The sequence below is a fragment of the Capsicum annuum genome, chromosome 10, assembly GCF_002878395.1.
Source record: "Capsicum annuum cultivar UCD-10X-F1 chromosome 10, UCD10Xv1.1, whole genome shotgun sequence".
NCBI lineage: Eukaryota > Viridiplantae > Streptophyta > Magnoliopsida > Solanales > Solanaceae > Capsicum > Capsicum annuum.
Window position 1 is genome coordinate 67,127,628 of NC_061120.1, and position 11,194 is coordinate 67,138,821.

Consider the following 11,194-nt stretch of genomic DNA (forward strand, 5'->3'; position numbering starts at 1 on the left):
TGCCTACCATACAAGTCAGTGGTACGATTCGTACCCTATTATATGACACATGGTGAGCCACTCGTAATCAGATCAAAGTTAAGTTACTAAGTCTCAGATTAAGTAAAGGAAAAACCCAAACCATATGACCTGTATCCAACCATACGACTCGTACCTACTAAGTCGTATCCATTTCAAAAATCAATCCAACCCACCAACCATCACTGGTTTGCATACGACCAAAGCATACCATTCGTACCCCATTGTATGACTGGTACCTACAAGTATTATGTAGCCTAGAATCTAAAACCTAAGAAATTTTCTAAGGGTCTAAACCCAGGGTATTTCACCCTCTAAGCCATCTACCCAAATTTGTCTCACAACTACATTGTTGAGTGAGAATGTGAATTTCTAATTCAAATGCACTAAGTTATCTTCCCATTTCATTATCCAAGTAGGGTGTTTAGGTATATTTCTATCCTAATCATAAATCACCCTTTATCAGTTAGAGTTTAATCAATTAAAAATATGATCCACACTTCCTACATTCTTCATTCTGTCCCTCCACTTCTATGGTTAATTTATTTTGGGACATGGGTTTATTTCAAAGTTTATGACTCTTTAAAATAGTAAAATAAGAACATAAGAATAATCATATTACTTGATAAATACATTAACCAACTAACAAATCATAAGTAAAATAATCATGTTGTAGCCTCAACCCTAGAAATAGGATTTTAGCCACTCATATTAATACAAGGAATCTCCATAAATGAATTCATATATTCAGATTGCCAGAAAGAAAAGTAAAAGAAGAAAGAACCCTAGTTTGAGCTCTTTGATGTCTACTTCTCCTATCCAATTTGTGTATCCTCACAAAATATATTGTGAATATGGAAAATTACTCATTATATAGTTATTTATTTCGTCCATAGGCTTCCCCATATGAAACATATGTATTTACAACTTTGTGCCCAACTTGAATGAGTGAAATCAACTTTTAGACGTCCGGGGAGGGGGGTTGCACCACAAGGATAATCACATGGATATGGGGTATGGATAATGAACGTAGCATGATCAAAGAAGTATGTAGATCAAGTCCCTCTCCCATGCTATGGGGGTGCGGCACACGACCCCTTCGTCAGGGTAAAGATTCATCCAATTTTTGCTTTCTTCTTCTCGTTCGCTTATTTCTTGTTTCCCCTTTTTTTAAATTAATATGAGATTTTATTAATAAAGCAATAAAAGGAAAAAAATAATTACAAGGATGGACCAACCCATCAAAAATCTGTCCATGTTTGGGCCTAATAACATCAGACCATGAAAAAACTTGACCCACTTCTATTCATTTCTCTACTATATAAGTGTCCATAGGGTTTCATAAATGGACTTAGTAGTCTTCTCCGCCGTTTGAGCTTCCTTGCAGGTGCAAATTGAAGATATTGGCTATCTTCAACCTTCAATTTGTGCTTTTGGTCCTATGGATCATCAACTCTTTGTTTGAAAGCTCCATGATTTCTACTATTAACAGCTCTCAAAAGTGAGTGTTTTGCTTCACTTAACTCCATTAATATACTCCATCGACTTAGCTCATTCCTTAAAACTTCAACCTTTCTTCCCTTGTTTATACTATTTTTCAACTGCATTCTCCTGTAAATAGGATGGTTCTATTTTTCGGTGCTTAAAAGAGGGTTTTAGGTCCCTCACTTATATTACAAATCCAAGTAAGCATTTTTTTCTTTACTCTATTTACTACTGAATCTTGTACAATCTCCTTACTTTTACTCTATTTGTTTCTTGTTTCCATATTTCTTATGGCTTGTTTGTAGGCTTCAATTAGATTCAATAGCTCCTCAAGTGGTATCCTACAATATATCATAATAAACATTAGTCCTTACTACACAAGAGAGTTCATCAAAGTACACTAGAACAAGCATAGGTCAGGCTAGCTTTACTAGTTTTCTCATCTAAGTTCTATTTGCTCCATTCGAATCTTGACTTGTTTCAAATATCCTTTAAATACTCTAAACATTACTTAGCACACAAATAAGCAAATACGCATCTTATAATTCATAAAAATCCCTAAGTTATCCTAGGCACAACCAAGGAAAACTATAACATCACTAATTGAACCACGACTCTTAAGCTAGAGCTAAAATGACTACATGACTAGAATGTTCTTCATTAAACATGTCATATTACAATTGAAAAATACTTCAAGACTTCTTAGTCTCAAGAAATAACTCTAAAAACTTGGAAAACTCATGTACATTACTCAACAAAGGATCATATAAGTCACCTATCCATCATTAAACATGCTCCGTTACCTCAAGTGAGTCACCTTAATTCACTCACAAATGTGCAATTTATCACAAGAATAGGTGTAAGAATCAAATTCCGTTCACTCTCACAAGAATTCACATGTCACATAAATGAATCATAAGCTTTCGCTCAGTATAGTACTACACTAATATCAGAATATCAAAGCTCAATATAAAGTAGGACTTTAAGGATAACAATATAGGCTAAGGGATGGATAGAAACTATTCTAGGAAGTAGTATAGACTATCTTCCCTAAACCCTTCAATAAATCATACCAGACATTAAACTCATCTTTAACCACCCTATTTCACCATTTTGTTCTTCCCATCTTTGTTTTATTTTGTCCCATCTGTTTAAGCTAGCATACACATCTTTAGTAGAGAGTATTTGCTATCAACGGAAGATTTACTTTTGATCAATTTTTCTCTTAAGATCATTCAAAAAAGGTAGATAAAGAAGGTATCAATCATGACTATCAAAGAAATGCATATATCAGCTCCTAAAGTCATCATTCTTTATTTCTCTTTACAAACACACCGAGCATGTTCTAGACATTAATTTGCAAATATGGACTACAATAAAAACCTTACACACATTCCATATGTTCAAATCAATAAGGATCTCTTTAGACTCTCAACCAAGCAACTGCAAGAATTTAAAATTAAGCCATTATCACACAAGAGTCATATAAAAAAGCCTAGGTGTCTCACAGAAGTTATCCACTTTTTACATAGGCTTCCACATCCGAAACCTACTTGCATCATGTAATCATGTATATTACCTAGCAAGAGTATCTCTATTTCTTCCTAATGACAAAAAGGTTTAAAATTACTCCTACAAATAAAAAGGGATACTAGGTTCAAAAGACTCTCTCTAAAAAAGGAATCAAAAAAAAGATCGAGGGATGGCCGAAGTGTGCCTCAACTAAACAGATACCAAATTAAATTAAAAAGAAACAAAGAAAAAAAGTTTTGTAATTTTTTTAAAATTTGGTCAAAAATTTGCAAATAAATCAAAATGACAATCCTATAACGCACGTCACACTAAACAATTGAAAGCTTCTCATTCCATATACAAAATAATACTTTGTCCCCAAAGTATAAATCAAAGAACAAGGATTAGGAATACTCCCTGAGGGCTCTAGGCCTAGCTAGTAGCATCATATTCATCAAGGAGGTCCAGGACCCCACACTTATTTTTTTCCAAGCTTCTTAGCGAAGATATTAGGTACTAAACTTCTCTTCAACCTTTTAACACTTACACAAAAAAAAATCTAAGGTGATACTAATGTGAAACTAAGAAAAATTAAAAAAATGCCTTAACTTGGGTTGACTCCTAAGCAACGTTTGATTTATTATCATAACATGATTCTCATCATAGCTCATCATCCACATTCTCTCATCTTCTTCCTCCATTATGGGGCTCATTTTCTCCTTCTTTTTCTGACCTCTTAATTTCTTACTCTCAAGGTTTGCAACTTTTCTTACACTCACCTTTTCAAGGTTTCCTTCTAGTATTTCAAGCTTAGGCTTATTTGTTACTTTGTTCAATTCCATGAGAGAATTTAAAGAGGTAATGAGAGTTTTGCTCTTCTTCACCCAATACTCATCCACTTTTATCATTATGATTATCCATAGATATCTGTAGTGTGAGGGTGTGTTGAGTGTTTTACACACTCTGAAGACCATATCTTTATTATTTAATCTTATCTTGAGTGTGTCCTTTCCTAACATCTATAAATGCTCCACTAGTAGCTAAGAATGGACGTCCTAATGTGATTGGTACCCTGTCATCTGCATCTTAGTCAATATCAATAAAGTTAGTAGGAATAATGAACTTACCAACCTTAATAAGAATATCCTTATGTTTTCTTTAGGGACCACTCTAGTTCTGTCTATCGTGTGATCACAACTAAACAAGGTCCAGGCTTCCCTAAACCAAGAGTATTAAACACTTAAAAGGGAATCAAGTTGATTTTTTCCCCCAAATCACTCTGAGCTTGAACAATATCAGTTTTACCAATTTGTATTGGGAAGGTGAAACTCCCAGGATCCTTTAGCTTTCTGGGCATCTTTCTCATAACCATAGAATTGTACTCTTCAGTAAGTGATATAGTCTCAATATCACCAAATTTTTTTTTTTTGCCACCACATACTTCAAGTACTTAGCATACTTGGGCATTCCCTACAAAACTCTAACAAAGAAAGGTTAATGTGAAGTTCTCAAAATATGTCAAAGAACTTCTTAAAGACAAGTTTCGTCTTTGACTTTCTTAATCTTTTAAGGGAATGATGGTAGTGGTTTGTCTTAAGATTGCTCAATCATATTTTCATTTGGGTACTAGAAATTTCCTTTTTTATCAACTTCTTTGGATTCATCTTGCTTTTCTATCTGCTTAGATATGCTCAATTCTGCTTATACCTTATGTTTTCTCTGTAGAGGCGCATAAACCAAATCTCTACAACTCCTTAAGGTGATTTCCATCACCTGTTTTGGATTTTCCACATCACTAGGTAAATCTCCTTGAGGTCCTGTGTTTTCTACCTTAGCTAACTAGCCCAACTACGTCTCTAAATTCTTCTAAGATAGTTGTTGATTTTTTATTTCTACAACTATTTATTTTTCTATATTGCCGTCTTGAGTGTTATTTTAACTACCTTGATACTACTAAAACTATTAAGGTTTAACCTGATTATTGCCTCAAGAGTAGTTGGGCTGACTCTTCCAGTTTTGGTTGTAGGCATTATGATAGTTTTGAGTACCTCTTTGTGCAATGCAAAAAAAGTTCATCGATTCATGATTTTCTCTACAAAAGTCTGTAGAGTGACCACTACTATACAATATTTCACACCAAGTCTGAACCTACTGAACTGCATTAACTTGGGCCTAAGGTTGATCCATATTCAACTTGTTAAACTGAGTCATCATTTTGAATATAAAATGAGGCCAATTGTGCAGCCAATATTGTGATTCAATCCGCCCTGATCATACCTGCAGGATTCTTCACCATACTTATACATAATCACCCTGTCATTTTGGATTATATTATTCAAAATAGTTGATGATAGTATATAGATCATCATTGGTTTTCTCCAAAGCCTGACCACCTGTAGTTTAATCTGGCAAAACTTTTGGGTTATGGTCAAGTCCTTCAATAAAAGTGTGAGCCAATACCTTATTTGTCTATAGGTGATGCAGGTAATATCTGAGAAAAGAATTGAATCTCTCCCATACATGATAGATATTTTCTTATGGCTTCTGCTTTGAACTTAAGATCTGATTCCTTAACCTTGCATTTTTCTTAGATTTAAAGAATGGAATGCGAAACTTATTTGCCAAGTCAAGCTAAATTGTGATTGAGTTTTAATGTTCTACCTTCTACTGTTTCTTTACTTCCCCCAACAGTGAGAATGGAAAAACGTGAGCCTCATATAATCTGTGGAGACTCCAGTGGAAATAAATATGCTACTGACCTCCAAGAAGTTTTGTAGATGAACCTTTGGATCGTCATATGGCAAACCTATAAACTGCCCACTACTGTGAAACAATTGCACCATGTTCTGCTTAAGCTCAAATCGACCTCACTCGTCTATTTTTTAGATACTGGAGGTCACATTGGTTGCGAGTGGGATTGCCACTTTAGGCACTGTCCTACGGGTTGGTTGTTCATCACCCATTGCTGCAGGAATGGTCTCGTCCTATTAAAATTATAGAATTGGATAGAGAAGTGTTGCTTTTCTCCTCATCTAGGGCAAGCATCTTTCAGGTTCGGGATATGGTTCAAACAAATCCCTTTCCCTTGTCAGCTTACTTAATATTCAACCTTGTTCCTGTAATTTCAGTAGCTAAGACCAAATTGTTAGCACTTATCAAATAAAGTAGTAAGACTAAAAAGTAGTAGGTTGCTAATTTTTCAAGTCCCCGTTAATGATTCCAAAAAATTATTGCACCCAAGCGTACACGCAAGTGTACGTGGTCACCAAAGTTGTAAAGTGACTCTTGCAAGTCAAATATCTATTTCACAGGGACTTGGTGTTTAGCAAATAATCTAATTCTAGTATTATTATTTAAGTTAAACAAATGCCGTTTTCAACCAAGAAGAGTTTGAGTTTTATTTATTATAAACTAAATAATAGAAATAACAATGATATGAAACTTGAATTATAAACAATATCTGGAGAATCTGAGGGTTGAGTTATTTACTTCACTTTCATACATAACTACGGTTTTTAGTTGGTGTTTACGTTTATTGTGATTATTGATTTATAAGTTTGTCAACATGACTCTGGAATGTCACCCTCTAAGTCATGTACCCAAATTATTCTCACAACGATATTATTGAGAGGGGATGTGATTCTTTAATTCTGATGCACTAAGTTATCTTTTCGTTTCATTAACCAAGTGTGGTGTTGAGGTATCTCTATCCTATTCGCAAATCATCCTTTAACAATTAGAGTTTAATCAATTAAATATATGATCCATACTTTCTACGTTCTTCATTCCATTTCTCCACTTCTATGGTCAATCATTTTTGGATCTTGGGTTTATTCTAATGTTCATGACTCTTTAGAATAGCAAAACATGAGCACAAGAATAATCACATTACTTGATAAACACATTAATAGACTAATAAACCACAATTAAAATAATCATATTGTAGCCTCAACCCTAGAAAGAGGGTATTTAGACACTTATATTCATACAAGGAATCTCTATAAATGAATTCATAAATTCATACTACAAGAAATAAAATTAAGAAAAGAAAGAACCCTACTTTGAGCTCCTTGATATCTATTTCCCCTCTTCAATTTGTGTAGCCTCCAAAGATATCCTGTGAATCTGAGTAAGTACTCCTTATTTAGTGATTTAGGTCCTTCATAGGCTGCCCCATATGAAACATATGCATTTAAAACTTCTCCCCCAACTTAAATGAGGAAAAAACCAACTTTTATACATCCGGGAAGGGGAGGAGGGGCAAACTAACTTTTAGACATTCGGAGGGGGGGGGATTGTGTCACATAGACAATCACATGGCCAAGGGTGGTGCAAAACAAGCCTATAGTATGACCAAGGTAATGTGCCATATCACTAGGGGGTGCATCGCAAGGGACCTTCCTATGCTATGGGGGTGCGACGCAAGGCCCCCTTCTCAGGTTGAGGGTTCGTCTAATTTTTATTCTCTTCTTCTCATCTGTTTGTTCCTTGTTTCCCCACTTATTGTGGATTGATTGTAGGATTAATTTAGCTTTCATAGCTCCTCCAATGGTCTCCAACAACACCTCATAATATATATTAGTCCATACAATACAGTAGAGCTCATCAAAGTATACTAGAACAAGCATAGCTTAGCCTAGCTTAACTAGTTTTCTCGTCTAAACTCTATTTGTTCCTTTTGACTATAGACTTGTTTCAAATGCCCTTTAAACACTCTAAACATGTAGCTTGACACATAAATACACATATACACACTTTATACTTTATTAAGCACACCAAATTATCCTCAAAATTAGTTAAACACGTATAGATAATGACATTTAAATATATAAATACATATAAAATCATCCATTCTTGTTTATTAAGATTGATACATTGTATATTGAATGTATAAACATATATACTGTAGCTGAAAAAATTGACTATGCAAATGTAAGTTGAAAATATGACTATTGGTACAACATGATGAGATGGGCTATATTATTTTTGAAAAAATCCTTTTGTTTTACCACTTCATAGGATCTATCACCCTTTTTATTTCCTAGATGACTTGAATCCACAATTTCCTAACAAAAAATGAAGGGTGGTTACCATTCAAGCAATTCCTTTTATTTAGGGAAAAAGATACCACATGACCATTTTTAAAATGAATGACCCAAGATTGGGCCTTTGAACATAAAATGTCTTGTCGGCTATACTTATTCCACCTAATAGTCATTTCCTAATTTGGGTCATTTTGGTCTATGTTGTTCAAAAAGAGTTTATATATCATATTGATACAGTTCGTATACAATACTGATATAGTTTTCAAGTTGAGCCATTTGACACATTTCTAAAAATATTTTATTTTTTTTGCTATAAATTTTGTAATTGAAAAATATTCTGCTTTTTTGGTTGTTGTTTAAAATAATAATTAAATATAATTATATAAAAATGATATAATTATCATATAGAATATGTATCTATATAAAGTATATGTATAAAAATTATATATATATATATATATATATATATATATATATATTATACATATTCATATTTGATAGAACTATACAATTTTTATACATATACTTTATATAGATACATATTCTATATGACAATTATATCATTTTTATATAATTATATTTAATTATTGTATAAATTGTGTATCGAAACTATATAATTTTCATATAGAATATTTATATGTATAAGATATGTGTAGAAACTATATAGAATATGTATGGGAACTGTAAAGAACAAGTCAACAAATTAAAATGGTTATAAAATGAAATTAAATTACATGTTATAGCCCTAATAGTGGGTGACTTTGAATTTTTTACCCCAATAAGAAAATTCTTTAAAGACTAGCCTTCCTTCCCTTTTTAGTATAGTATAAGTACAATTTTACCCCTACACCTCAAATATTTTTAAATCTTTCATACTTATTTGTCTCTCAAATTCTTATTTTATTTTTATTATCTTCAGTTTTTTTTTATTTTAATTTTAATTTCATGTTTTAATTCATTTGTCTCAACCTTTATTTTTTTTCTCTTTTTTCTTTTTCTCAAACATTATCTATTTCTTCATTTTTTTTCTTCTTTTTAAATTCATTTGTCTCAACCTTTATTTCTGGTCTTTATCATATCTCTTTTTTCCCTTCATTTTTTCTCAAACTTTATTTTTATTTTTTTATCTCATTATTATTTTTCTCTTTTTCTTTAATTCTTTGCGTTTTTCTTAATCTTTATTTTTTTTCTTGCCCTTTTTTTCTCAATCTTTTTTTTTTATTTCTCTATTTTATTTGATCATTTTTTTCTTTTTTCTCAATTTCTATTATATTTTGCTAATAAATAAAAAATTAAATAATCCACATAGGGATCTTTTTTTGACATCAAAGCAAATTTAAGGGCCTAAATTATTGTTAGGAAGTTCTTTGGGATAAGTTTTACCTCTAAGATAAAAATTATAGAACAACTCATAAATCAAGGCACAATGTGGTAGTGTCAAGTCTTACTTGTGGAGCATAACTTGTTGTTTGAAAATCCTTGAGTTAAGTCTTGCTTCTAAGACAAGAGTTATAGAACATCTCATAAATCAAAAAACAATATCGTAGTGTCAACACTTGTTCATTGGACGTAACTTGTTCTTTTAGGAGATTCTTGTGCTAAGTTTTGTCTTAAAGGCAAGACTAATAGAGCATCACATAAATCAAGACACAATATGATAGTGTCAACTCTTGTCCATGGGGCATAACTTGTCGGCTAAGTCTTTCCTTTAAGGCAAGAGTTATAGAATATCTCAAAAATCAAGACACGATATGGTAGTATCAACAATAGCCCATTAGGCGTAACTTATTGTTTGAAATTCCTTGAACCAATTTGAGCCTCTAATACAAGAGTTATAAAGCATCTCATAAATCAATACATAATGTGGTTGTGCCAACTCTTACCTATGGAACATAACTTATTGTTTAAAAGTCCTTGGGCTAAGTCTTGTCTCAAAAGCAAGAGTTATAGAACATCTCATAAATCAAAACATAATATGATCATGTCAACTCTTACCCATAGGACATAACTTGTTATTTGAAAGTTCTTGGGTTAAGTATTGCCTCTAAGGCAAGAGTTATAGAATATCTCATAAATCAAAACACAATGTGGTAATTTCAGCTCTCTCTTGCCCATGGGGCACAACTTGTTATTTGTAAGTTTTTGAGTTAAGTCTTGCCTCTAAGGCAAGAGTTATAGCATATCTCATAAATCAAAACACAATGTGGTAATGTCAACTCTTGCCCATGAGGCACAACTTGTTACTTGAAAGTCTTTGGTCTAAGTCTTGCCTCTAAGGGGAGAGTTATAAACATCTCATAAATCAATACACAACGTGGAGGTGCCAACTCTTGTTCGTGGAGAATAACTTATTATTTGATGGTCCTTAGGTTGAGTCTTACCTCTAAGAGAAGAGTTATAAAGCATATCATAAGTTAAAAACACAATGTGTTAGTGTTGACTCTTGCCCAATATACATAAATTATTTTAAAATTCTAGGGATAAGTCGTGTCTCTAAGGCGAGAGTTATAAAATATCTCATAAATAAAGACATAACATGATAGTGTTAACTTTGAGCTAAGTCTTCTCTCTAAGACAAGAGTTGTAGAACATCTCATAAATAAAGATATAACGTGGTAGTGTCAACTCTTGCCCGTAGGGCATAATTTGTAGATTGAAAGTACTTAAACTAAGTCTTGCCTCTAAGGTAATAGTTATAGAACATCTCATAAATGAAAACATAACGTGGTAAATTCAACTCATGCCCATGAGGCATAATTTATTGTTTGAAAGTCCTTGAGCTAACTCTTGCCTCTAAGACAATAGTTGTAGAACATCTCATAAATGAAAACATAACGTGGTAGAGTCAACTCTTGCGCGTGGGGCATAATTTATTGTTTGAAAGTCCTTGAGCTAACTCCTGCCTCTATGAAAATAGTTGTAGAATATTTTATAAATGAAAACATAACGTGGTAGAATCAACTCTTTCCCGTGGGGCATAATTTGTAGTTTGAAAATCCTTGAGCGAAGTCTTGCCTCTAAGGAAATAGTTGTAGAATATCTCATAAATGAAAACGTAATGTGGTAGAGTCAACTCTTTCTCGTGGAAAATAATTTGTAGTTTGAAAGTCCTTGAGCTAAGTCTTGCCTCTAAG

The 11,194-nt window shown here is 32.8% G+C and overlaps 1 non-coding gene across 1 annotated transcript; it reads left to right on the top strand.

Annotated features, from left to right (window-relative positions):
• Positions 1–5,488: 5,488 nt before the first annotated feature.
• Positions 5,489–5,592, top strand: LOC124888335. Its single transcript, XR_007046460.1, has one exon. It is a non-coding gene; the product is annotated as a small nucleolar RNA R71 (small nucleolar RNA).
• The last annotated feature ends 5,602 nt before the right edge of the window (positions 5,593–11,194 follow it).